At 47.6% G+C, this 25,479-nt stretch overlaps 1 protein-coding gene across 1 annotated transcript in view; it reads right to left on the bottom strand.

Annotated features, from left to right (window-relative positions):
* Positions 1-25,479, bottom strand: part of Galnt14 (polypeptide N-acetylgalactosaminyltransferase 14) — a 223,097-nt gene that overhangs the window by 85,567 nt on the left and 112,051 nt on the right. The gene's annotated exons all lie outside the window — the stretch shown is intronic.

The following is a 25,479-nucleotide window of genomic DNA, read 5'->3' as shown; positions in this document are numbered from 1 at the left end:
CGGGGCTGAGTATCCTGGCCCGGACCTTGGCAAGCTGGATGCTTGCACTTGGCAGCCATTTCCGAAGAGATGAGACCATGAGAAAGAGTAGTCTCTACCCCCCAAACACCCAAACCTTTCAATTCCATCTAAACCACAAATGTTGCACCTCCAGGAAAAGCTTTCTGATGGCCTCAAATGGGGTGGCTAATGTCCGGGGGCCAGCACTGTTATCAGGAAGAGGTTGCTCATTCCCGTGACCCTAATAGTCGGGAGCAAGTGTCTCATGCTGCACAGATCTTAAGGGAGAAGAGACCAGGTACTCTGTCGCAGAATTCTAGCTGTTCCTGCGCACAGACACCCAAGCCGGAGGTACAGGGTAGCCTTAATGACAGCTGCACAGGCCCCGTGGCAGGTAAGAGGGCTTATACCAGCCTGCATGCTCATCTCAGGCACCGTGAGATCTTATCTGGTAATTGATCTTTCTCGTCCTCTTTGTTATCTCTGTTTGAAACAGCATTTTCCTCTAATAGCATAAAATGAAGCTCTGGAAACCGACGATTTTTATCCAATAATTGATTTTATTAGTGTCTCACAATACTGCTTGCTCCAGAACATGCTGGGGGTGGGGTGGGGACTCCGGTGGGCGTGAGAAACCCACAGCCTGTGCTGAGCCATGTGAAAGCTTCACAGCTGTCACCTCTGGCAGGAACATCACCCCAGGGTAACCCTGACATCCCATCCTCATGGGAAGGGTGGCAGAAACGTCTTCCATTGGCTCACTGCCAACTTAATTCATTACCGTTCTCTAAATAAGTTGTAACCCTCGCAGCGCTCTGAGCTAAAGGGGAGGAAGTGACAGCAGTCCCTGTCCTAGAGAGGTCCTGCTCTGTGTGTTCGTACATACACACACACACACACACACACACACACACACACACACACACACACACACACACACACAAGAGAGAGAGAGAGAAAAAAAGAGAGAGAGAGAGAGAGAGAGAGAGAGAGAGAGAGAGAGAGAGACCTGTACCACACCACAAGGTGAATCCAACCACATAAGCTCAATGACAATGTGCTTTTACAGAGGAGAGAAGGAAACAGAGAATAGTTCTTAGAATAAGGGTCAAAGGAGTTAGACCTTGAAGAATGGGTAGGGAATGTATAGCAAAGGAAGCCAGATAAAAGGTGGTCCATTCATGAGTCTGGTGTAGAATAAGAGAACCAGTAGTGTGCATGTGTGTACAAGAATTTATAAAGCCAGGCTTGGTGGCACAGACCTATATTCTCTGTGACCTATGAAGCTGGCTGCATCTGTGTGAGGCCCTAGATTCAATTCCTTAAAACTGAAAAAAGAAAAAGAAAAGCTTATAGATCATAAAGAATTTGCTTATGACCTTATGAGGCTGACAAGATCTGGGGTGGGTCCCATCTCCAAAATATTTGACCAAATGCCTGGGCATCCTGTGACCCAGTTGCATTGGTATAAAATGAACTATCCAGAGGACCTAAGCATAAAGAAAAACTCTGGAAAAGAGCCGAGTCTTAGAAAGTAGGCCATAAGGAAAATGGCACTGGTCACATATGTGGGATGAAGTAGAAGGAAAAAAAATTCACAAAATGACCAGTTGTGGAATGACCTTGACCGATCCTGATGTCTAAACTGGGGTCTTGCAGCTGGAGAAGCAGGTGGAGGACCAGGCACCCGTGGTAACCAGAGGCTGGAGGCAGGGGCACAACACCCTCTTGGGCCTCATCCCAGGCCATACTCCATTTGCATCAAGCAGAGGCATGGAGCCATGAAGGCAGGAGCCCAGGGGTCTCTTGGCCTGGCTCTCTCCATCCACAGGGAGGCTGAGCATCCCTGGTATCTCTGGCAGACACTGTCTTTGTGGAGAAAGGTGCCATGAAGACTCAGCTGGAATTCTGGCCCCAGAATGCAAGAGCAACAGCCAGCTGGCAGGATGAATCTTATGAAGAGTCAGTAGGAGGCAGCCTTGGAGGGGACTGTTCCTCTCAGGATGTTTAGATGTCACATGTTAGAGCTCATTCACAGCTTGCTGCACCAAGACCCCCTCAAGGCGGACAGCCTGTCCTGGGAGCTGATCTTTCCCATAGGGACATCTGGATGTATTATATGATGGTGAAGGTGTCTTCAAAATGATAACAGTAACATTTTATGTTGTCACATAGATTGTCACAGATTCCTTACACAATCGATTCCCATCTGTGCAGGGAGGGATCTACTTAGAGGAGTCGGTATGTGGCTTGCACAAGCTCATCAGCTTGCAAGGGATGGGACCTCTGACTTAATCCTACTGCAAAAGCTCCTGCCTCTATAGACAGATTCAACAGGAGGATAAGACAGGTGCCAAGGGCCAAAATCATTCAGCAAGGGCCTCAGAGCCTGTGGAAAGCCTTCTGCACTGGGACAGTATCCTCCATAAAGGCTTACTTCCACATTAAATGTGCACTGACATGGATATTCTATGGTATTCCATTCCTTAGAGTGATGCTTGCCACGTACCATTTATACCTTATTTTATATCACCCTTCTCAGTGCACCCTCACCATTCTCAGGATAGACAGCTCCCCTTAGAAAAGTGCAGTGCAGAGCCTGAGCAGGAAGCCATTGCAGGAGAGTCTTTATCCCATCTAGGCACTGCCACAGAGTTCTGAGCGCTTCCCACAGGCTCTGTCTCTGGCTTCTCATGCCTGATGAAAGAAGCAGGGCCACTAGTAAACTGGTGCCACGCATGTGTCTTAATGGTGGCAACTGTGTGCACAGCCGTGGCCTATCTCCCTTGTCCCCTCTGTCCTGGTGTAGTAGGTAATGCCCTGTCCTACTTGTGTTACATGAGAAGCACATCTCAGATTGATCTCTACAAGCTCATCAGACCCTACAGAGTTCATATACAGACCTGTGTGGGCTACTGTACCACCCATCCTCCAGCCCCTAGGCACCTCCACTTTATCCTTGGTCAGTTTTATGTTCTCCGGTGCAGCTGTTACCCAGGCCTTGCCTTCGATACTAGATGTCTGCGTGCCCGAGGAATGACATCAGTGCCCGGTTTTCCGTCATTGTTGCTTTTTTTCAAACGTTTCCTTTAGGTTTTTTTTTTTTTCTGCATGTGGGTCTTTTTGCCGGCATGCCTGGGCGTGTGCCGCATGTGTGCCAGCTGAGGACAGAAGAGGGCATCAGAACCCCTGGAACTGGAGTTACAGATGGGGTTGTGAGCCACCATGTGGGGGCTGGGAATCGAAACGGGGGTCCTCTGCAAGAGCAGCCAGGGCTCTTCCTCACTGAGCCCTCTCGACACTCCCAGTTTGCTGATTCTTGAATGTATTCTTGTATTAGACAGAGCTCCCCTGAAAAATAGAACCACTTTCTCCCTGCCCCTCTCTCTCTCCACCCCTGCCCCCTCTCTCTCCCTCACTGTCTGTCTCTGTCTCTCTCTGTGTGGGGGGGTGGGGGTGGGGAGAAAGAGGCAGGGGAACAACAGCTCATGCACTTATGACTTGTAACCTAAGGCCAATGGCAGTCTTTACCAGCTGAATCCTTTCTTTCTGGGAGAGGGAGAGGCCAGTCTTCATCTCCTACAGCCTCCAGCTGAAGCCCGCCCACACTTTGGAGTAGAATCTGCTTTACTCACAGCCCACCAATTTAAATGTTAGTGTCATTCAAAGCCACCTTTGGAGAAACATCTGCAATAGTGTTTGACCAAGTACCCAGACCCTGTGGCTTTCACAGCACCCTACTGTCGCAGCCTCAGAGGGAAGCACGGTGTGGAGAATGCCGGAAGTCATTTCAAATCCTTACAGATTTGAAACCCAACAGGAAATTATAGCCCCAGTTTTCAAATGAGGAAAATAAGATATGGGGAAGGTAAATGATCTGCCCAAGTTCCTAGAAGGGGTCTGTTCTCCAAGCCTGAACTAACCCTCCACATCTCAATAGACAGTTTCTAAGCCAGCTGTAGGGGACTGGAGCCCCACCTGCTCACACCGAGGCTGATTCCAGGACCACAGCTTCTGGCTCTCCAGGGCTTCCATTCCCCCCAGGCAGTCCTGCTTCCCATCCATGGTGTCCTTGCGGCTCCAGAACCACAGCAGGCCAGATGCTTCCCAGGAACATCTTACCAACACCAATAAAGCCGCCACCACGTCAGTCTGGGATGCATTGCTGGCTTCTTGACAAGGAAAATCTCTCACTCACACTGAGGGGTGAGGCTAGGCAACGTACAGGCTGCTGCAAGGAGAGTTGGGGTGGCTGAATATCCAACAGGGGCAAAGGTGAGGCCGCCTGTCCTGAGGTTAAAGAGCTCTGAGAAGTTAAACCTGGGCTCCTCAAAGAGGGAACACTAAATCCCAATCTGATGTAATTAAGCCTAAGAAGGGGATGAAAGAATACAGAGGGGCGGTGCCCTTGAGTCTCAGGAGACAGAAATGCACATCCTGGTTGGGAGAAAACACCTCTCATTCAGACCCTGGGATTCCAACAAGGTTCTACTAAGGAAGAAAATGGAAAAAAAGGAAGGAAGGAAGAAAGAAAGAAAGAAAGAAGGAAGGAAGGAAGGAAGGAAGGAAGGAAGGAAAGAAAGAAAGACCACACACATACACACACACACACACACACACACACACACACAGAGGGAGGGAGGGAGGGAGGGAGGGAGGGAGAGAGAGAGAGAGAGAGAGAGAGAGACTGAGAGACTGAGACCACTGTTGGCAAAAGCAGCAGAAACTATATCAGCACTCTGAGATCCTCCGAGGATTCCAGATGTGGGAGTCATCCCACAGAGGACAACATCCGCCTGGAGATTCAGTGCAGGCACAACTACAGATAAAATAGGAAATAGAAAGTAGCAAAAAAATGAAAGACAAATGAAACCGATGGCCAGATAGATCTGAAAAACACCAAACAGAACTTTTTGAGCACTGGAAAGTATAACAGATGAGAGCCAGCACCACACAAGACAAAGAGAAATGCTGATAGCATGCAAAGTGCTTTCCCTTGTATAGTAATAAAATAACAATTTATTTCATTGTTGAAGAGGTGGGTCAGTTACATAGTTTCCACTTTATAGACAGGAAAACAGGCTCTAGAGTTGACACAGCTAAGATTCTCAGCCAGCCAGCACCTGTGTATGTCTCTGTCTCTCTGTCTGTCTCTCTGTCTCTCTGTCTCTCTGTCTCTCTGCCTCTCTCTCTCTCTGTGTCTCTCTGTCTCTCTGTCTCTGTGTGTGTGTGTGTGCACGCGCGCGTGCGTGCTGGGATGGGATTGAACCTAGGGCCTTGTGGTCCTCCTCTAATACTTGTATCAACCGGTGTCTCTTCCATATCACTGGATGTGCTATTCAAACATTGGTCTTTTTCCCCCCTGTTAGTGAGTCCCTCACAAAAATATGAAAGGATTTACTCATTCCTATGCTCTCACCCCACCAGCAGGAAGTGACCTCGCTTTTGCAAGGACAGTCAGATGAGGGAAGAGAGACAGCACACTTCCCCAGGTCTTTCACACCACTGATGTGAATCTTAACACAGGCAATGGTCCTGGAAGGAAACCGCTATGGGGAATGCGCTCGTGCCAATGGTTAGGATAAGCTCCTGACAGAAGGAAGAGCTGGAAAATCCTTGCCCCTTACCAAGGGACAGCACATCAATTATAGATTATTAGATCAGATCTTCATTTTCATATTCCCCCCATGTATTATCACCTCGTCTCCTCCCTGGAATTCTGTCTTGGGAGTTATTTAATTGATGTGCAGAAATCTAAATTTAATTTATTACAATCTAACTTGCTTTAGAAGCCAAATTACCCTGCACTGGAGAAGGATCAAGTCAATATCCCACTTGGCTTTCTATTTATCTTCCACAGGGTTTTTGCTCTTCTCCTTAGTATTCATTTGATCTCAGGTGCTGGCCATAAATTTAAATTTTCCTCAAAAATTAGGCAATTGCTCCTTCAATGCTATAGCCTTAATGGTTAATTTTAATTATAGGAGCATCACCCCTTAAAGAGCTGATAGACAGAGTGGACATAAAATAGAGGAGAAAGGGCTATTTCTCAGACCAAATGAGGTAGCGTATGATTCAACAGGGGTGAGTTCCCCTCCTGCACTGCGGGCTCCAGTCACCTTAATCATTTTTTTCCTCACCATCGTGAGACCAGAGACACTTTCTATAAAACACAGGGGCTGTGAGTTTAGACCTCTGAGCTCGTCGTAGGGGGATAAGCTAACTGGGACACTGAGTCTAGATCCCGCCCCAACACTGACTTTTCCTCACTTGATTTGAGTCTCATTTCATTGCTGACAAGCGCAATCTCTCTTTCCACTCCCCTGCCCACGGTTGCCCCCATCTATGGGCTCTCTGCCCACATTTCAACTGCACACCACACGGGAATACAATGTTGGGGGAAGCGTCTAGCTTCCAGGAAGTAGAAAACTCCTAGTAATTAGTATAACTGCCTGAAAAACTCCCAGTGTGAAATAGAATATGATGAACTGAATGGACAGAAGCCCAGTTTTTGTTTCTGGAGTGGGGCGCGGGGGTGGGGGGGTGGGGGTGGGGGACTCACACAATGTGGACCCTCTATGGAGTTTAATTTGCTTACTAATTAGCATGGCAGGGGGTGCCAGCAAAGTCAAAGTCAGTATGATGGCAAAGAGGAGAGGCTCCTGCCACATGCCAGGGCATGTGATTGCAAAGGCTGATGGGTCCACTTCCTGCTCTCCAAGGGCCATACATGCCACCACCGGAAGCTGAACCCAAAGCTCCCTTGTGGAAACAGGCATTGCTAGTCTGGTGTCATCTGACTGGGGAATGCATCCCCACTGCTGATAGACGTCAGATAGAGTTGACTCTGCTCATGGTGTCTAGTATCCATCAGCAACTGGGACTCCTCCTTCCCTGTCTGTCCAGAGACTGACACAGAACGCTGTCGACTGGGACTTGGGAAGCCCCTGAATCAGGAGGGTGGGATCTGTCCATTACAGGAGGTTGATACTGGAGAAAAGAGTTTACCAGGAGAAGGAACCAGTGCGTAGGAGAGACCCAGAAGAAACTGGATGCCGGGGGGGGGGGGGGGGGGGGGGAAGTCGACTGGAGGAGTACCCTCGAGCTGGGTGGGACTGGATGCAGAAACACATTGTTTTCTGGGGTACACCGCTGAGCTCTTTCAGGAATAAAGGTCACCACGTCAGAATGGAGTTCTGATGGTTCTAGGGGGCTGCTGTTGTGATTTCCTTTCAGGAACAGAGGCGTGAGAGAAGAGGATGAAAGATTCTCCCAGGATAGCCTGGCAACACGGCCCGAGTAGCCTTCGGTGGGGGCCGAGTCTCCGAGTCAGAAGCCAAGCCTTCTGAAAATCGCTTCTAGCAGGATAAAAAGAAAACTGAAATTTTGAGTTCCCCGTGAGAAAAGAGCTCTCCCTTCAAAAAATCAGGCTTCTCTCCCCCTCCTTAGCTTGCTGCAAAGATCCAGCGGATATCTTAAGGCATCATCAGAAAGCTCTTCAGCTGCAAGAAATCGCTTGTGGGGCGAAGCAATTTTCAAGGGGCCCCGGTGAACCAGAGAGTCTGGTAGAGGTCACGAATAAGCAGAACTGGGGTCACCGGGAGCAGAAATGGAGTGAGGAGTGGGGGCGGGTCTTGTCGTTACTGCACACCTGCCTGGTTACGTGGCTTTTAAACCTCCCTTTGGGCGAAGTGAAACACGCACACAGGCTGACATCTATGGATAAAAAGGAAAGGGGTCAAGAAAGCCCAAAGTAACAGGAAAGCTGCAGAGTACAAGCTGTGCCCTCTTGTTGATTTTAGTCCATTTTTTTCTGGACAGAAAGGGAGGCCAGAGTGTTAATGCCATGGAAGCAAATGCCAGATGGCAAACGGGGATGCACAGCCCAGGGATAGAGCTTGACTTAAGAGTTCGCACCTTATAATGTAGGCCAAGGCTATCCCAAGAAGGAGAAGCCTCCTTCATCTCTCCATGTAACTACTTCCTCTCTCTATCCCAAGGGCAAAACTCATCTCCCCCCAGCCCTGCTTTGCAGGAACAAATCAGATCCCAGACGTGAGATAAGATAGGAAAAGTCGCTTGGTGAAGCATGAGGCATATGTAACAGTACTGTTGTCCACGTGGCTGTGGTTGCTATCATTTCTCCTGGAGCCCGGATGTTAATGGGGAGAAGAAAAATGCAATTCACATCCAGCCAGTTGATGTTTAGCTTCTTCCTTTCCTGTGCCAGAAATGGGGTGTCTGACAGCATCCATCAGTGACTGGCTGCTTCACCTCACTGTCCACATGTTGGAGAGTGGCCATTAGTAATGTGAGTTCTTCCTGGGGCTCAACTCTTTACCCTAAATTTGGGTTTGAGTATAGTGCCATGCAAATGATAAGACAAGAAACTATTTTAAGAAACTAATATATGAGGTTATCATCAGCTCAGAAGGCTGGAAACTGAGCTTTGTGCTAAGTCTTTTTATATACATACAGTGGATAAAAAAAAAAATGATGGGGCCGTGCTGGATAACTCTAGGAAGAGACAAGTACAAGAGCAAAAGACTGAGTATGCCTGGGACCCTGAGTTTGCTGAAGGTCAAGTGACCAGGACATTGGGTTATATGCTTGCATTCTGGTCCCTTTTATTCCGGTGGACTTGTTAGCCCCATGGGATCATGTTGGGGCTTCCTGGATGGTGCTGCCCATGCACAGTCCTACAGGTGTGTTCACCAAGAAGGTGGTCGACAAAGTTTGCAGTTCCTCAAGTTTCCTTCTAAGTTATTGTCAGGCAAAGTGTGTATGTGTGTGTATGTGTGTGTGTGTGTGTGTGTGTGTGTGTGTGTGTGTGTGTGTGTACATGCACAAGTGCGAGTGTGTTACTGAGAACTGAATCCCAAGTGTCACACATGCTAGGTAAAAGTTGTACTGCAAAGCTACACCCTCGGCCCTCATTTCATTATCTTATTTTACTGTGTGTGCAGGTGTGTGTATTTTTGCCTTTTGGGGGACTAGGTCTCACTAAATTGCTCAAGCTGGTTCTTCACTCACTCTGTAGCCTAGGCTGGCCTTAAATCTTCCATGCCTTCTGCCTCAGTCTTTCAAGTACCTGGGGTTACAGGCCTTCACCAATACACCCAACAACATTCCTCTAGTGGGAGAAATCAAGATGAGAGGTTGTGGGAAGCCAAGCAAAAGGACTAGGTTACAGAGGTGACAAATTCTATACTGGGCAGAATCACCCACAGGATGATGGCAGGAACCAGTAAATCCTTACATAGCATTTTCTGCGTGCTTAGTTCTACTTAAAAATGTCACTTCTTCAAATACTCAGAATAAGCCTGGGCAGGTACCTTTATCTCATTTTAGTGAAGAGGCAGCTGAGTGCTCTGGGGTGAAAATGACTTGGCTGAGGCCACATAGCAAGTAAGTCAGGGTCTAACCACAGGTGTGTAGACTCCATGCCCACCCTTGTCCAGGACCTATGAAGGCCAGCATCGCCCATTAAAAGAGGCTTCCCTGACCAGCACCCGAAGTAGGGTAATATTATAAAAACAAGGCAGAGGGGGCTGGCACTTGCCAGAGGCTCAGTTTGGCACTCATTTCGGTCAAGACTATCTTGGAGACACTTCCCGTCAGCCACAGGATGAAAGGCCCTCCCCCGAAACACAGCTAGCAAGAGAATCTCAGAGTTAACAGTTCCCTAAGCCCTGTCACCCATTCCCCAAAGGTGACATTCACAGAAAGCCTCCGGCTCACAGCTAAGCAGAAATTGTCCCCACTCTCTCTCTGACTCCGAAGCGGAGGATAGATCTCCCGAGATACCGCGTGCGGCGAGGGCTTAGAGCCTGGTGCATTTTTTTTTTCTCTCAACTTCGTAAATAAGGTGACATCCAGATGCCCTCTGGCTCCCTCAAAACTAGGTCAGCCACCGCATATGGAGGTGTGGGCTGCAGCGAAAGACTTTGAAACGACTTTATCTCGCGGGACTGCAGGAGGGCTGCTGTCTCTTTTCATAGAAGGGGCTCTTTTTTTTTTTCTGTCAAAAGTGGACCCACAGTTCCCAGACAGCATGCCTGCTGTGTCTGGAAGGGGTGGGATGCCCGTCTCGGGCAAGGGCGAATTTAGTGCTGTGAGTGATACTGGGAAGTGATAGTGGCAGGAAGCTGAAAAACAGGGAGACGTCCTCATAAGCCTGTCCCAAACACTGAACGTCTCCCCGGCACAGCCGAACCCCTCCCAGGAAACGTCAGGACAGCATTTAGGGCACATTGCTTATATAAACAGCATTCTCGGGGGCATTCCCCTCACCTTGGGAAGCACCAATCGTTTCTCCCCAAATGGCATGCTTGTCACCATCCATCCTGGTGACACTGTCCAAAGCCCCTGTGGCACACAGCCCCTTCTGCAGTTCCATCCCTAGTTGTAGTAGGGATGCCATAGGCTAGAGGGACATTTAAAATGGACTCCCTGACACACTAATTCAGCCCCCCCACACACCACACACCAGCACAGTGGCTGTCTCTCTGTTTCCTGGAATGAGACCCATAACCCAGTACAGTGCAGATTTGCTATTTAGATGCTTTGGGAAGAGAGGAATGACTTCACCAGGGAAGTTCTGGTGTACGCTTCACTTGATAAAAAAAAAAGAACTCACTACAGGATTCCTTTAAGCAATCCGTTTCCTTGGTCCATTAAAATGAGAGACTAGAGACAAAGAAACTTCAGCACCCAAAAGGCTTTCTCCTCAGCTGTGTCCAGGGAAAGGAGATGACCCTCACATCTAAGTCCTCCTCTGTCCTCATCCTGGACTCAGCAGCAGGAAGACAGAGGTCTGTGGCTCACCTCCACTCAAGAGGACAGACATGTTCTTCCTAATAGTTTGTTCTCCCACCTGAGTGACTCCAGTGTCTCAGCTTACATCTCTTCCTCCCAAGGGAAGGAAGTGGAAGCCAACAAAATGAACCCAACCCTCAACTTTCTCGATATTGCTTGGCATGGCTCTGTTCATCCTCCCCAGGACCGGCCTTTCTCTTGCCAAACCTCTCAGAACCTCTGGTCTGCTGGAGTGTGGGCATCCCCGAAGCTGGTCTCCTTCCCTGAGCTACTCAACGCTGGCTACGCTGCCCCACCCCCATCCCAGGCCTGGCAATCCTAGCTCTCTGTCCAAGAGTCTCTCCCAGCACATTAAACATTAAGGCTTTCCGGGCAGAAAAGAAGGTTGCATTTTCTCACTGCCTCTGAAATCAAGGCTGGGGAAGGTGGCAGTGAGTAGAGGTTGGCGGGAGGGCGTGGCATGTACAGAAAGTAGGTCATTAGTGGTAAAGACTACAATTTTCAGTTGGTTGTTAATGCTCTGTTTATGTGGATTTCTTCAAATGTGACATTTTAATGGCATCATAATTGTGTGATTACAGTGCAGTCAACACCTCTCCAGGAGGGAGGGTGACAGGGACTCCAGAGACCTGCTGGGGAAGGCAGCTCCCTACACGGTTGGCTGGGGTATACCCATTCAGGAACTCTCAGGATGCTTGACAAGCTTGAAAAGTGGTTCCCCAAGGGCCCTCTGCTGAACAAGAGCCATTGGCTCCCAGGAAGCTTTCCTATGCCTTAGCTCCAGGACGAAACCAATGGTCCAGGCTGCTGACACCTCGGGGCTCACCAAAAAAATGACAGCGCTGAACATTCCCTCATTCACGCACTTTCTCTATACATGCCTTTGCCTATTTTTAATCTCCTAATATCCTTGGAAGGAAGGGAAAGGCCTGTGGATACTCAAAAGTAAAAGAACAAGTGGAGAAAGGGCTGTGTTAATGAAATGGAACACACGTTAATTGAACACCTACTGGGGGCCCAGCATTGAGCTACAGCTGGGTTCATCCATGAGCAACATTCACTCACCATGAAAAGCCCTTTTTCAATGATTGTTAGCGGATTTTTCTCTGTCCTGCCAGCCAGCTCCCAAATCACCACACGGAGACTTATTAACTACAAAAATTTGGCCGGTAGTTTAGGCTTGTATCTAACTAGTCCTTATAACTTAAACTAGCCCATATCTTTTCTTCTACATTCTTTTCTGTGGCTCGGTCGCCTTTACTTTGTAAAATTCATGCTGCTTGCTCTGTGTCCCCGGCGTCTCCTTGCCACTCTATGCGTCTCCATCCCTCTTCCCAGCATTCTCTCTGCCCCCCCCAATCCCGCCTAGCTATTGGACATTTAGCTTTTTATTAAACCAATCACCATGGCATATCTTCACACAGTGTGAAGGAATATCCGACAACAAATGTCCCTAGCTCCTGGTTCCCAGAATCCCTCTCTTGGTCTCTCTCCCTATCTGGCCTCTCATCCACCTCCTTCGCTGGTTTGTTCCTTGCTTTCTTTCATAACTGTGCCTTCCATAAGTGAAGGATCCCAACAGACCAGATAGTTTTCCTGAGCTCTGAGTATTAAAAGCAAATAGTTCTAGACAGGCCCACCCAAGGCATGTCACCCTGAACGGGTTCCCAGTGTTGATTCTGGTCTACACATCACTACTGGCTTCATCAAAGCTTTTTTTTTTTTTTTTCAATGCTGCACCACAACCTGTGAAGCAGCCCACATCATTTATCTATGCTTTCTCCTGGACACATCCCTCTTCCTCATTTTACACTTCACCCCGATCACCTGAGCAACCCACACCTGACAACTCACCACAGATCATGTTGAGTTTACCTCGAAAATGCAGCTCCATCCTTCCATCTAACCTCCCTGTCTCTGCAACCATCTCAGCCACCAGTGCCACAAAAGGGTCCAACTTCTCTAGCCTTCACTCTGATGTCTTCAGTTCATTTTCCAAAGACATCTTCTCAAAAAATGACATCTAGGCCCATTACACCCATTCTGGCTCACACACTACACTCTCAGCGGCTTCCAGAGCACCCAGAAAGACATCCTCTCTCCCTTCCTTGGGCCCTAAGACTTGGCCTGCTCTAGGTCTGCGAACACCCCAGCTCATTCCCTCTTCGTCTCCAGGTGCATCAGCCTCACTGCTGTTTGTAAAGCAAGACCAGCTCTCCTGTATCAGTCTTCTGCACCTGCTTAGCACTCTCTCTGGGCCATTCTGCCTCTGACCAACTCCTCATTAATCAGACTTCAAATGAAGCATTCTATCCTTTAGAAGGCCTCTGTGGATCTTCAAAGGCTGAATCGAGCCCCTCCTCTGTTATCCTACAAACTTGCCTGCATCCTTCCTAAAGATGGCAATCACAGTTGTCTATGATATTTGCATTTGTTGTTGTTGTTGTTGTTCATGTTACGATTAAAAAAAAAAAAGACCAAAAGCGGCTGGGGAGGGAAGGGTTTATTTCATTTTTCAGGTCACAACCCATCATCAAGAGAAGTGACAGGAGGACCTCAAGGGAGGCGCTTGGAGCAGACTCCATGGAGGGATGCTGCTTACTAGCTTAATCCCAGGCTCCCATTCAGCCCCCATTCTTCCACAGCCCAGTCCCGTCTGCCTAGGGGTGGTGCTGCCCAGTTTCGGGTTTGCCCAACTACATCTATTAGCAGTCAAGAAAATGTCCTGTAGACATGCCCACAGGCCAATCTGATGGGGGCAATTCTTCAGTGGAGGTTCTTTCTTCCCAACTGTGTCAAGCTGACAACCAAGATTCACCATCACAACAGTCTACACTGGGAACTCTGTCTAAGGAGTGTATCATGCCTGCCTCCCTGACAATGCTGTAGCCTTTTTTCTTTTTTTCTTTGAGAGCAGTAATGTATCTGTCTCACTTAACCATTGTTATCATTGGCATCATCCTGGGATACTGAAGGTTCCCCAATACCTGCTGCCTAAGTGACCCCTCCATGGACAGCCTCCCCTTAGAAGCCCTAGGGTTTGGATATCATTCCCATGGCATTCACAAGCAATGAAGCTAGGGAAAGAGAACTGTAAGCGCCCAAGGGGAGTGAGTGAGAAAATGGTAGAACAGAGACCAGGACTACCTGCCGAGAAAGAACTTGCAATGGTCCTGTATCCAGGGAGAGAAGATCAGCAAATAGAGGCTTCAGCAGAGAGAGAGAGAGAGAGAGATTTAAGGAGGGGAGATGTCTTGAGCCGGGTCTCCAGATGGACCAAATCGAGACTAGAGCACATAATGGAGCTATGAGATGCAGGGGTGGGGGGAAGAAGGGGAAAAGGGTGGGAGGGAAGGTAAATATCCCAAAACTTGTCTGCTTTTCTCTCCACCTGAGGTCCCTGACCTCAGACAAATGACAAACTCCTTTCCCCATCTGAGGAAGCCTTAGCCGCCTGTTCCATAACACACTGTGATACTGTTTCATACATCTAGTAGCTTAATAAAAGGCGAGTACTGAGCACTGTGTATTCTAAGCACTCAGTGGAAAAAAAAAAACAGTTGGAACTTCATTTGCTTGCTCAGTAAAGATACACTGTGTGCCCATGGGGCAGAAGGGTGAGTTCAGTCGCAGAAAGCACTCACATGGGGAGACCAACCTGGCAGCCCAGAAATCAATGACTCTCTCCCTCTCTTCCTCCCAACTGCCCCTTAGTGAGGGCTAAGCCAATTCCCCAGACCTGCCAGCCTCTGCCCATCTCAGGCTGAGCACATTAACGAGGGCTGCTGTGCACAGGATCCTGTAATTGGTCCTGACTCGATTGTCAAAAAAAAAAAAAAAAAAAAAAAAAAAAAAAAGCAGCTTTAAGATGCATTGCCCAGACATGCCATCTGGGCCCTATAACATGCCTCTAGAAACCTACTAGGGAAAAGGGGGTGGTGGCTGTGGCCTAGAATCTTAATGAGGTTGGGCAAGCTAAAGAAGGGTGGGGGATGGGGATGTCTGCTTACTTTTCAACCTCTACATCCCTAAGTGCCTTAGCTTCCCAATACAGACAAGATCTCTGCAGAGCTGACCAGGATAGGTATTTGCTGTGAGTCCATCTCTTTAGGCTGTAGCTCATTTTTCACATCGCTGCTAGAATGACTTGGCTTAATGCTGGAATTCATACATTAGCATCTCCACACGGAACTGCCTCAATTATTACTCAAAGTGAGCTGAGAAAATCTGCTCCCTGTACCCCCTTATGTCATAACACTTCATTTAATTGCCTGTTGATTGGGCTCTCTCATCCCTAAATACATATGCCTCCTCAGCAGAAGGATTGTAAGATTCTTCTCTGAAACCCAAGCACTTGGTAGAGAGGCTGAGTATCCCAATGAAAAGCATCCACAGCCTTGGTCAGCTCTGCCTCCAGGCAGCCTCACACTGGCCAAGGAAAGTAGACAGACATGGAACGGCCAGTGCACCAATTCTGCCTCATGGAAAAAAGTGAATAGGTACAGAGACGGCGGGAAAGGGATCAAGAATACATTCATCCTAAATCAGGGTGAATCAGCTAGGACGAAAATGCCATGAGGTTTTAGGGAGGCAGGTAAGGCTCCAGGAAGAAAGAAATGAACAAGAGAATGGAACACATCAGGCATAAAATTCAAAACCAGTATTACACACAAAATGAAAACTTCAGCTACAACAGAAGGATACCTCCCAAATAGGCTTCGTGTCAGAGAATTATTTAGTGTGAATTTAATAAAATAAGAGCTGAAAAATTAGATGATAAAATGAAGCGGCGAAATAAAGAATTTTTTAAAGATGGAGCAGGGCAGAACACCAGTAGATGGCCAATAAATGCAGACGCTCTAAGAAGCAGAGCAGGCACGGCAGGAAATCTAATTACTGCTACCAACCAAAGAGTTCTGGTGCTGGCTTCGCCACCTAGGTACGTGCAGCAGAACCTTGGGCAAGCCGCTCTAACCATAAAGGCTGGAGTGAACAGTGGGGAGGAAACCTCAAGGGGGAGCTGAGGTGATGAGACACTGAGAAAATCATGAACCAGAAGCAGGAGACTAGAAGGAACACGCAAAACAATATTCACTTTTGGTGGAGGCTCCTAAAAATATAGAGAAAACAGAGTCTACCTATTAGTATAAAAGACATGTTCCATAAAAAAAAAAATTGCTTGTGGTGGTATTGTGTTCCCCAAAATATTGTGTACCTTAATAAACTTATCTGGGGTCAGAGAACAGAAAAGCCACTAGTTACGCAGTGATAGCACACGCCTTTAATCCTAGCATTCCAGAGGCAGAAATCCATCTGGGATCTCTGTGAGTTCAAGGCCACATTGGAAACAGCCAGGCATGGTGACTCACGCCTTTAATCCCAGGAAGCAAGCCTTTAATCCTAGGGAGTGATGGTAGAAAGCAGAAAGGTATATAAGGCTTGAGGACCAGAAACTAGAGGCATTTGGCTGGTTAAGCATTTGGCTGGTTAAGCATGTGGCTGATTAAGCATTCAGGCTTTTAAGCAGCAGTTCAGCTGAGAGCTATTGGGATGAGGACACAGAAGCTTCCAGTCTGAGGAAACAGGACCAGCTGAGGAATTGACAAGGTGAGATAGCTGTGGCTTGTTCTGTCTCTCTGCTCTACCAGCATTGACCCCGATAACTGGCCTCGGGTTTGATTTTATTAATAAGTACTTTTAAGATTCCTGCTACAATTGCTACAAAACAATTGATGTGAATGTGGAATATCTCCACATTTCCAGGTTTGGGCACTGAACCTTAACATTCCAGAAAGAAGCCAGCAAGCATGCAGGCAGAACTAACTAGTCCCTAGCAAAAGGGAGACTGTTCGGCTGGCTTCAGTCCCATTCCCACCCCCAGCAGCACTGCTTTTCAGAAAATAATAAGGCAATGCCTACAAAGGGGACCGTGGTTAGGACTCAGAGCATTGGAACTTAAAGGACTGGTGCTTGAGCCTGGGAGGAAGAATGGCATTCCCACCATCTAGGACCTCTAGAGTTATAGCAACTCTATTAGATCAGCTTTCCATAACCGTGGCAGGAGATCTGAGAGAATGAACTTATGGAGGGAAACGTTTTATTAGGTCTCATGGTTTCAGAGACTTAAGTCTATGGTTGTGTGAGTCTTTGGCTTTGGGCCTCTTATGGGGGAGTATGTCAAGGCAGGGAGTAAATAAGAGAACAATATTGAGAGAGAGAGAGAGAGAGAGAGAGAAAGAGAGAGAAGGACCCTGGGCCCCATATTCCCTTCAAGGATGCACTCCCAATAATCTAACTTTCTCCCACTAGGTTCCATCTCTTACAGGTTTCCATGACCCCTCACTAACATCACAGGTTGGGGATCAACCCTTCAACACATGAGCCTTTGGGGGCACATTCAAGATATGATCTATAGCATACCCCTATGGGACTGCTTGAAAGAAAACATCTTTGAGGTGGTGACCTGAAGCTGCCATCCACAAATGTACTGGAATGCCTTCCTATCTAAGCTGAGATAGGTAGCCCATAGATCACAGATTGGATGTGCCTATGGCTATATAACAACATTCAGTCAATGAACAGATGGCTCAAAGTGAAAACCCCAAGAATGGACTGCAAAACAAATAAAACAGAAAATCTATATTTAGCTGCGAAATACACAGTAAATTCCATGCTAAGGGTCATGAAATACTATGAAAAACGTTCACTGCTCTGGCGATCTAAAATTAATGATAATGCAAGCAAGTGGCTTTAAGCCTCTGTGACTCTAAGAGTCTACAAAAAGCTGTTGATACGGAATGAAAATAGATAACCCCATGTTTTCTCAAGGCCTGGCTCTGGCACATGGGCTCCACACGTACCCTTATCTATTTATGCGACTTGGAGTAAGCTACATCATCAATTGAGCTGTAGTTCCTTCAGATGTAAAGTGGGGAGAATAAGGAATCTCACAGGGGGTCTAAGGACTAAGGGCAAATGTATGTAAAAAGCAGACATGTCCACAGTGACTGTCCCCTAAGAGGTGAGAGATGGAGATGAAGATGAGGATGAAAGTGAGCATCCTTTTTACACACACACACACACACACACACACACACACACACACACACACCCCTGAAGAAGAAACACCAACCCTGGGCTGAACAGCTAGCAAGCACCTCTGGGCTCACTGAAGTCGCTGTCCCCTGTCCCAGTGCTTCAAGTTGGAGCAAGAGGAAGCTTCCTCATGGGAAGGCACTGGGCCTCCCGTTTCATAAAGGACACATAACAAGCTCCTGCCCCCACTGGCTGCTTGGCAGTGAGCCTCTCTCCCTAAAGGTCCACGTATGCTCTCTGGCTCTCTGCATGACCACCGGGAGGGACGAGGCTTGGAGGTGTGTAGCACATATGACCCAGAAGCTGAGGTATCAACTCAATCACGGCCCCTAGTGTTCTGACCGTGGGTAAGTCAGTTAACCTCTCCATGTCTGCTCCCTCATCAGAGAAACAAGGAGGGGTAAAAACCAAAGCTGCCTCTGGCACCTCTGAGCTTCCCTCGTGGACAGGGTGCAGAGTCAGATGTGTCCCCACACAAGTCTTGCTGTCAAGATTAATTCAATAAAGAGGGGAGAGGGCAAGGGCAGGAGGAAACGGGAGGCCTGAGCTACAAATTAGCAGATGAGCGCGTGAGAAACGGGGGCAGCCAAAAGGCTAAAGCGCTCGTGCCCGTGACAGAATTCTCCCTCAAGAACTATGCCAGCTTATTCTCGTCCACGGAGAGCCGAGAGTCAGTGGCCTCCACTCTGTGCAGAGCACCCCAAATCCATGCCTGACAGGAGAGCTACAGAGAGGAAACACCTCTACTTTGTGCAAAGCAGCTGGGAAGGGCACATCTTAAAGCTCGTGGGCTGGTGCTTAAGGAGAATCAGGATAGTCATGCATTATAAAGAAGCAAACAGTAGATGATAGGAGATACACAAGTGATTGAGGTTAGCGTCACCAGTGACATCATGTGACTCCCAAAATGCTGTGCTAAGAAGGTTAAGTCCATGTCTTATATTTTTTTCTCTAAATTACATAGCTACATCTGATCAGGAATAAATATCAGAAAAATCCAACTACAGAGAAAATGGTAGCACTCTCGCAATCATCAAGGCCATCGAAGATGAGGAAGGATGGAGGATGGCCTATGGATTGGAAGAGGTGAGGAGATACAATAATAAAGTTCACCATGGGCAACTAGTGCCTCAGGGATCAGCCTACCAGACAGCTTCTAACATGAAACCTCCATGCAGGCTGAGGGGCGGACCTAGGAAGTGGAGGGAGGAGATGGCGAGAATCGGTTTTTGTTCCAGGCACAACTACGGAACAGGACTAATGCCAGGGGCTGCCATCATGGAACCCCACAGACACAGGGCCTAACGCACTAGAATTGTCTTCCTCGACGCTCTGCAGGCTGGAAGCCCACCATCAAAGTGTCTGCAGAGATGGTTCCTCTGAAGGCCTCTCTCCTTGGCTTGCAGAGGGCCTCTCTGGGTGTCCTCCCATGGCCTTTTCTCTGTGTTCCCGCCCCAGACACTTTTCTACCTGGTCCTGATCTCCTTCAAGGATATTGATGTCAGTCCTTATTGGATTGTGCTAGCCTTAATTGCCTCCTTTTTGATTGTTAATCTAACTTGTAACAGCTGGGCCTCCACCCCTCCCCCTTAGTTACCTCCCTACAGACCACAATTCCCAGAGATAGTAATGGGAGAGGGGGGCGGAAGGGAGGATAATCTGGTCCATAATGTCTCATCCTCCAAGATTTCCTAGATGTAGGAAGACTAACTAGCATTCCAGAGAAACGGAGGCTAAATGTAAAATGGGCTATTCTGGATGTGAGGGGGTACACCACAGTGAACATTGTGTTTTGGCTCTACTCAGGTCCCTTCCACTGAACCTATACACCTCTCCCTCTGCGACGGAGAGTGTTGATAGACAGATCTTCACGGCTATTTCTTCTATAGAGACCGGCCATCCTAGAAGTCCCTCTGGGAGTCAACACCAGGAATGAACTGTGCCAATGCCTGGGCAATCTATTCCAGAGCTGCCCCTGTGAATCCTCAGGGTAACTCTGAGGGTAAAACATGTGAGGTCCATTAATGGGTGAGCTCAGGCCCCAGGGGCCATTTTGGCAGCTTCTAGTTTGAACCATGGGTTATCTGACCAACCCCATGCTCAGTCTATTAATGACCCTTCCTTTCCACATATCAGTTCTGTCCAGACATTTCCACAGAAGTTTCTAAGACCCTAACCCCTCTCCTATGATTACCAAGTATATTTTATTTTTTTCCCCTGCTGCTGCTGTGATCAAATGTATTACAAAATCAACTTAGAGAAGGAAGAGTTTATTTGAGTTTATGGTTTGAGGGAACAGCCCACCACGGCGGGAAAGGCAGAGTTGTGAGAGAGAGTGGCTGTGTGAGGTGGCTGGGCACACGGCGTCTGCAGACAAGAAACAGAGAAAGATGAAAGATGGTTCTCCGCTCATGGTCTCCTTTTAAACAAATCTCGAGCCCCATCTAGAGAGATGGTGCCACCTATATTTAGAGGAAGTCTGCTCTCCTCACACAAACCTCAGAAATGCCCTCTTACTCTTGCCCAAAAGTTGCCCTTCTAGGTGATTCTAAATCTAGTCAAGTTGACAGTCAAGGTTAACCATCACAGTAGGTATGACCTGTCTCTGGTCCACTGTGAGCTAAGGTAGCTCCTGTCGCCTAGCATCCACCTGCCATCTCTTGTCACCTAGCTTAACAGTCACACACACACACACACACACACACACACACACACACACAGAGAGAGAGAGAGAGAGAGAGAGAGAGAGAGAGAGAGAGAGAGAGAGAGCCTGTAATATGAACTTCCCCAACTCTTTTGCCGCCTCAAAGCCATTTGAATTTACTGTTAATAATGAATAAACCTCAGTATCCATTTTGAAAATATTTATATTTCCCAATGAGAAAACACAACTTTTTCTTTTTTTACCTATAAAGAACTCTCTGGGTTCTCAGACTGCTGAAGTACGGAACATTGGATCAGAAGCCTCATCAGGGACTGAGCACCAGGTGAGCAGGAAGGGAATAAAGCCTTCCCATTACTCTGCAAGAAGAGGACCCTAGTGGCCCAGTTCATCTCACCCAGGGGTGCGACCACGCTGTGCAGGGCACAGTGGATTGTCTGAGAAAGAGGGCACTTGATGGAATTAAAAGGCAACCAATTTAAAAGCGATTAAGCAAGGAAAGGGGGATTTAATGATCAGCTTTTACCATTGTGAACTAGCTGAACCCACTGGCATGGAGACTAATGGTTTAATATGTTGTTAAACAAGGGTGAGACATCCATGTGAGTAATAAGGGCATCTGTAGTTATAGCGACAAGGGTAAAATTACCCTCACCACAGGCCTTTGGTCTTGGGGGCGGCACCACACTCATTTCCCGATGGAGGCCAAAGCCAAACATTCCGCACTCTCCAGCCCCAGGGGAGGCCATTTCCATGAAAAGAAAGACATGCTGAGAAAGGAAGAAAACTTTGTGGAGCAAGTGTCCAGATCTAATGTCAGATACAAGGAAGAGTCAGCTTTGGAGGTTGAGGAAGAAGGGCAACTACGTATTAATAACCTAAGGTACTTGGCAAATGACATTTGGCATGGGGGAGCTTTGAGGATGAGTAGAGAGAAGTGAGTTTGGAAATTAGTGTAGGCTCTAGAGGGTATAAGAACAGGCTTACAGGCACATTGACATGAAGAAAGTACAGCTAATTCATTCAACACATTTATTCAACTTTCATAGTGGCCTTGGGCTTGTTGTTTTAGGGGACAGACCCCTGTGACTCCTTGTCCAGCCCAGCCCTTCAGGACACACACAGTTCAGTGACTGGTCATATAGGATAAGCACAAGACCCCAGTCCCCCTCAATGGTACTGACCAGAGCTGGTAAAGTGGTAGTCCAGCATCCTCTGGTCCCTTGCCTAATGCTTTATTGGGCACCATCTTATATAACCCTTATATATGAGTCTAATTTGGCAAGGTAAAGAAGATTAAGTACATCCCTGAGGCCAGAAGCTGGTCCAAGGCACTCAGGCTTCAAAGGCAGGCATCCTAAATCACCATCCCACATGCCTCATGGCTCACAGATGGTGACAGAAGCCTGGGGGTAGAGATCCCCTCAGAGAGGCAGTAATGCCTCTATGCAACTCTTCAGCTGAAACTCTACCCGACATGAAATGGCATGGCCTTAAATGAAAATCTAACTCTGACTGAGTGTGGAGTCCAGCAATGCCCCCTGCAGTGCCTCCCTTCTGCCTTTCTGAGATGGTCATGTATTGCCAGTTTATTTCAAGTATGGTTTGCTTTAATTTTCACTTGTTGAGAGGCCTTTCTTCTGGACTGGCCTCTGAACTGGAGAGCCTAGCATCTGACACCTAACTCACCAACTGTGTCACACCATCATGATGGGAGACCTTCCATCAGCCCCTCTCTCACCAGGCCGGTTTCAACATTCAAATCCTCCTGCATCAGCCTCTAGAGTACCAGGATTAGAGGCATGCACTCCCCAAACCCAGCTAACCATTCTTTCAGTGACTGACTACTCACTGAGAAGCAACCTGTGTCCTGCAGGGCCTGGACTATTCCGCAGTAGCTAGGTCGACTCAACAACCGTACAATCCAGTTCTGTATTCAAGGAGCCTAGGGTGGTCAACAGAAGATCATCAGAGTTAGGATGGGCAACAGGAGTCCAGTCTAAAGGCAGATGCTCCGTCTACAGCTGGAGCCTGGAGCCTCCTGAGAATGGAAGCTTGTGACAAAGGACTCTAGTCCAGCTGTACACTCGTTCACTCATGTGACCTCTATTAAAACAGGGACACCTAAGCTGCCAAGGTTACAGAGTCACTGTGGGAATTTAGTGAAGGGGATACATGACAAAAGATCTTGCAACCTAGCAGCTCTCTACAGTATGAGTCTTATTATTGTGACACAATCCCAGAGTAGTGTGGTGTGAATGACCCTGTTTACCCTGTGAGCACATCTCTGCTGTAAGGGACTGAGCCACAGACATTTGAGGAAGATAGATGTTGCTGCCAGAATACACCTAAGCAGATCATTATCTATAACATGGACACAGACTCAGTGCCCAGAATCTTTGGCTTTTACTGTGTTCAGAAGCATGGTATTAAACCTAAAATCAACCTAAGATGAAATTCACTCTTCTGGAGCTATTTCATCAAAAGTTGCATGTATACTTTTCACGTGGTCGGTGATATCCCAAGAGATGTAGAGGTTTAGAAGAAAGCAAGAGACCTCAAGTAGTCCATGATCTCCCCAAGACTATCAGAATGCCTTCTGAAAACCACAGAGCTGGAGCTGGACAATTTCAACCCAGAACCTTGTATGAAGTTCAAAGTGGCCTCTGAAGTCATAGACCTAAGGCGTCTGTCACCCAAGGAAGCTGTTTGATGTTCTAATTCTCAGTTTTCATGCTGAGCCTACGAATGGCCCCTCTGCACCCATCTCCGGTAATGTAGAGATGGCCATGTATTGCTAGATCGGTTTACCCCCAGCCTTGGCCTAATCTACAATCAGCTCCTACACATCACACAGCTAATACAGGTCATTCAGGACAGATGGCTTATAGAGATCATTCAGGACAGATGGCCACCAGCTCACCTCCTTCTTGGTAAGCCAACTTCAGTAGCTCTGGAGAGAATATGGTTGAAAGGGAGAAAGCAATAGGTTTCCAGCAGCGTGCACATTTCTGAAAAGCTAATCACATGCTCATTACTCCTCTCCAGGAATGAAACCCACCTCCCACATGGCCACCCCCCAGCTCTTCCCTGGCTCCTGTTGGCTTATCTCAGCCATGTGGGCCCTTCTGCCAGCCACCGCTGTCAGAAATGTATAGCAGGGCTTTTAATCACCTGCCAATGGACCTGCGAGTGCAGATGCTCACCCTGGAGCCAAAAGAGATTCGCATAAGAGCTGGAAGAGCCAACAGGCACAGATTGGTCATTGTGGAGGTGTGGAAGGGGCATGTGTAGCTATGGTCACAAAAAAGAAAAAAAGAAAAAGTAGGCAGCTTTTTGAAGAGGTCTAGGGTCTTCTCCTTGTCCATCTGCCATTTGGTTTTATAAATAAAGTTTTATGGAAACATAGTCATGCATGTTTGTTTAAATACTATCTGTGACTGCTTTCTTACTACTAGGGCAGAGCTTAGGGGTTACAACTACCCTACAGCCAATCTGACCAACTAAACTAAACTAGTTCCATCTGGTCTTTCAGAGAGAAAGTCTTCTCACCCTGGTAGACGAGAAGGAACACAGGACCACGACACTGAAGTTCTAAGACTCGGAATCCAATGTCTTCCTGGTCCCACCCTGCCTGTATGGCCTTGGGTAAGTTCCCGTGCTCACTGTTTCTCATACAAGAATCATTTCTCATTTATAAAGTGTGGCTATAAATTTACTTTACAGGGTTATCATAACTAATAAAGTGAGACAAGCTGTCTATGCAGTGAAGGCCCTGAAGATAAATGCATCAGGAAATAACTAGGTAGTCTCTCTTCCCTGTGGCTCTGGAACATGTCACTACACTCTAGCCTTCTAGCTTTCATGGGCCGGAACATTGTCAGAGCCGCTGAATGTGTTTGCAAATTTTCTATATGCACATAGTCTATGTGGGTCAGAAAAAGGAGAAGCACCAAAGAGCTGCTCTTTATTGTTTTTCTCATGCAGACAAATCAAAGGCTGCCTTTCTGGTTAATAGTGATGCTGCATGGCCCAACACAACGGCTCCAGAGACCACAGGATCCTTTTAGCAGGGGACGATGGAATTTAGCACCCCGCCTTCCATCTCAATGTCTGGCTTGGAGTTGAGCCTCTTGCAACCCTTTGTCCCACTGTGTACAGGTGCGGATTTGTTCCCAAGTCTCCAAGAACCGAGAACAGTACCTACTTAAGGAGGACAGAGCTTTCCTAGGCAAGTGGAGCCAAAGAAGGATCTTTGGGGGCCCTAAGCAGAGGAAAAAATCATAATGACCCCCCAAGTATGGCTTTTATTTGAAGAAGCAAAGGGGAACAATTGAAATTTCTGAGAGTGGTCCCACACAGTGGGACTCAAGGACACTCTACTGGACAGCATCGGCAGGTGGGTTGGACAGTAGAGAAGAAGCCCCAGGTCAGACATCACACCTGACACACGGCTCCACTCTACCACTGACTGCTTAGTACAGCAAGCCAGTCGCTTCATTAATTTGGACAAATTTCTAAAACATTCTATGCTAAGAATAATGAAAACAGTCCCATGTGGATAGGGTAAATCCTTTGCATAAATCATGCCATGCAATCTTTCCCATAACTCTTAGATACCGATGTCAGTATTATCCCTATCTCAGAAATGACTAACAAAGAGTTTTTACAAACCCTACGAGGCTGGTTGGCCCAGATCCCAATATAGGAGGTCTGACTCAAGAGCCTGTGACCATAGCTCATGCTGCTTGCTCACCACTAACATTCTAGACTATGAAAGAGACAGGTGGAGGCAGACTCGGGGAGACCGAAAGAACCAGAGCTAAGGTGAGCCAGCTGAGGCCACTGCCACTGTGCTTGCCCAGCGTGAGATTAAAAGGGATGGCCAAGAGGATGGCAAGGCA

The sequence above is a fragment of the Peromyscus leucopus genome, chromosome 22 (assembly GCF_004664715.2).
Source record: "Peromyscus leucopus breed LL Stock chromosome 22, UCI_PerLeu_2.1, whole genome shotgun sequence".
In the NCBI taxonomy this organism is placed as follows: domain Eukaryota; kingdom Metazoa; phylum Chordata; class Mammalia; order Rodentia; family Cricetidae; genus Peromyscus; species Peromyscus leucopus.
This window is presented reverse-complemented; position numbering and strand designations above follow the sequence as displayed.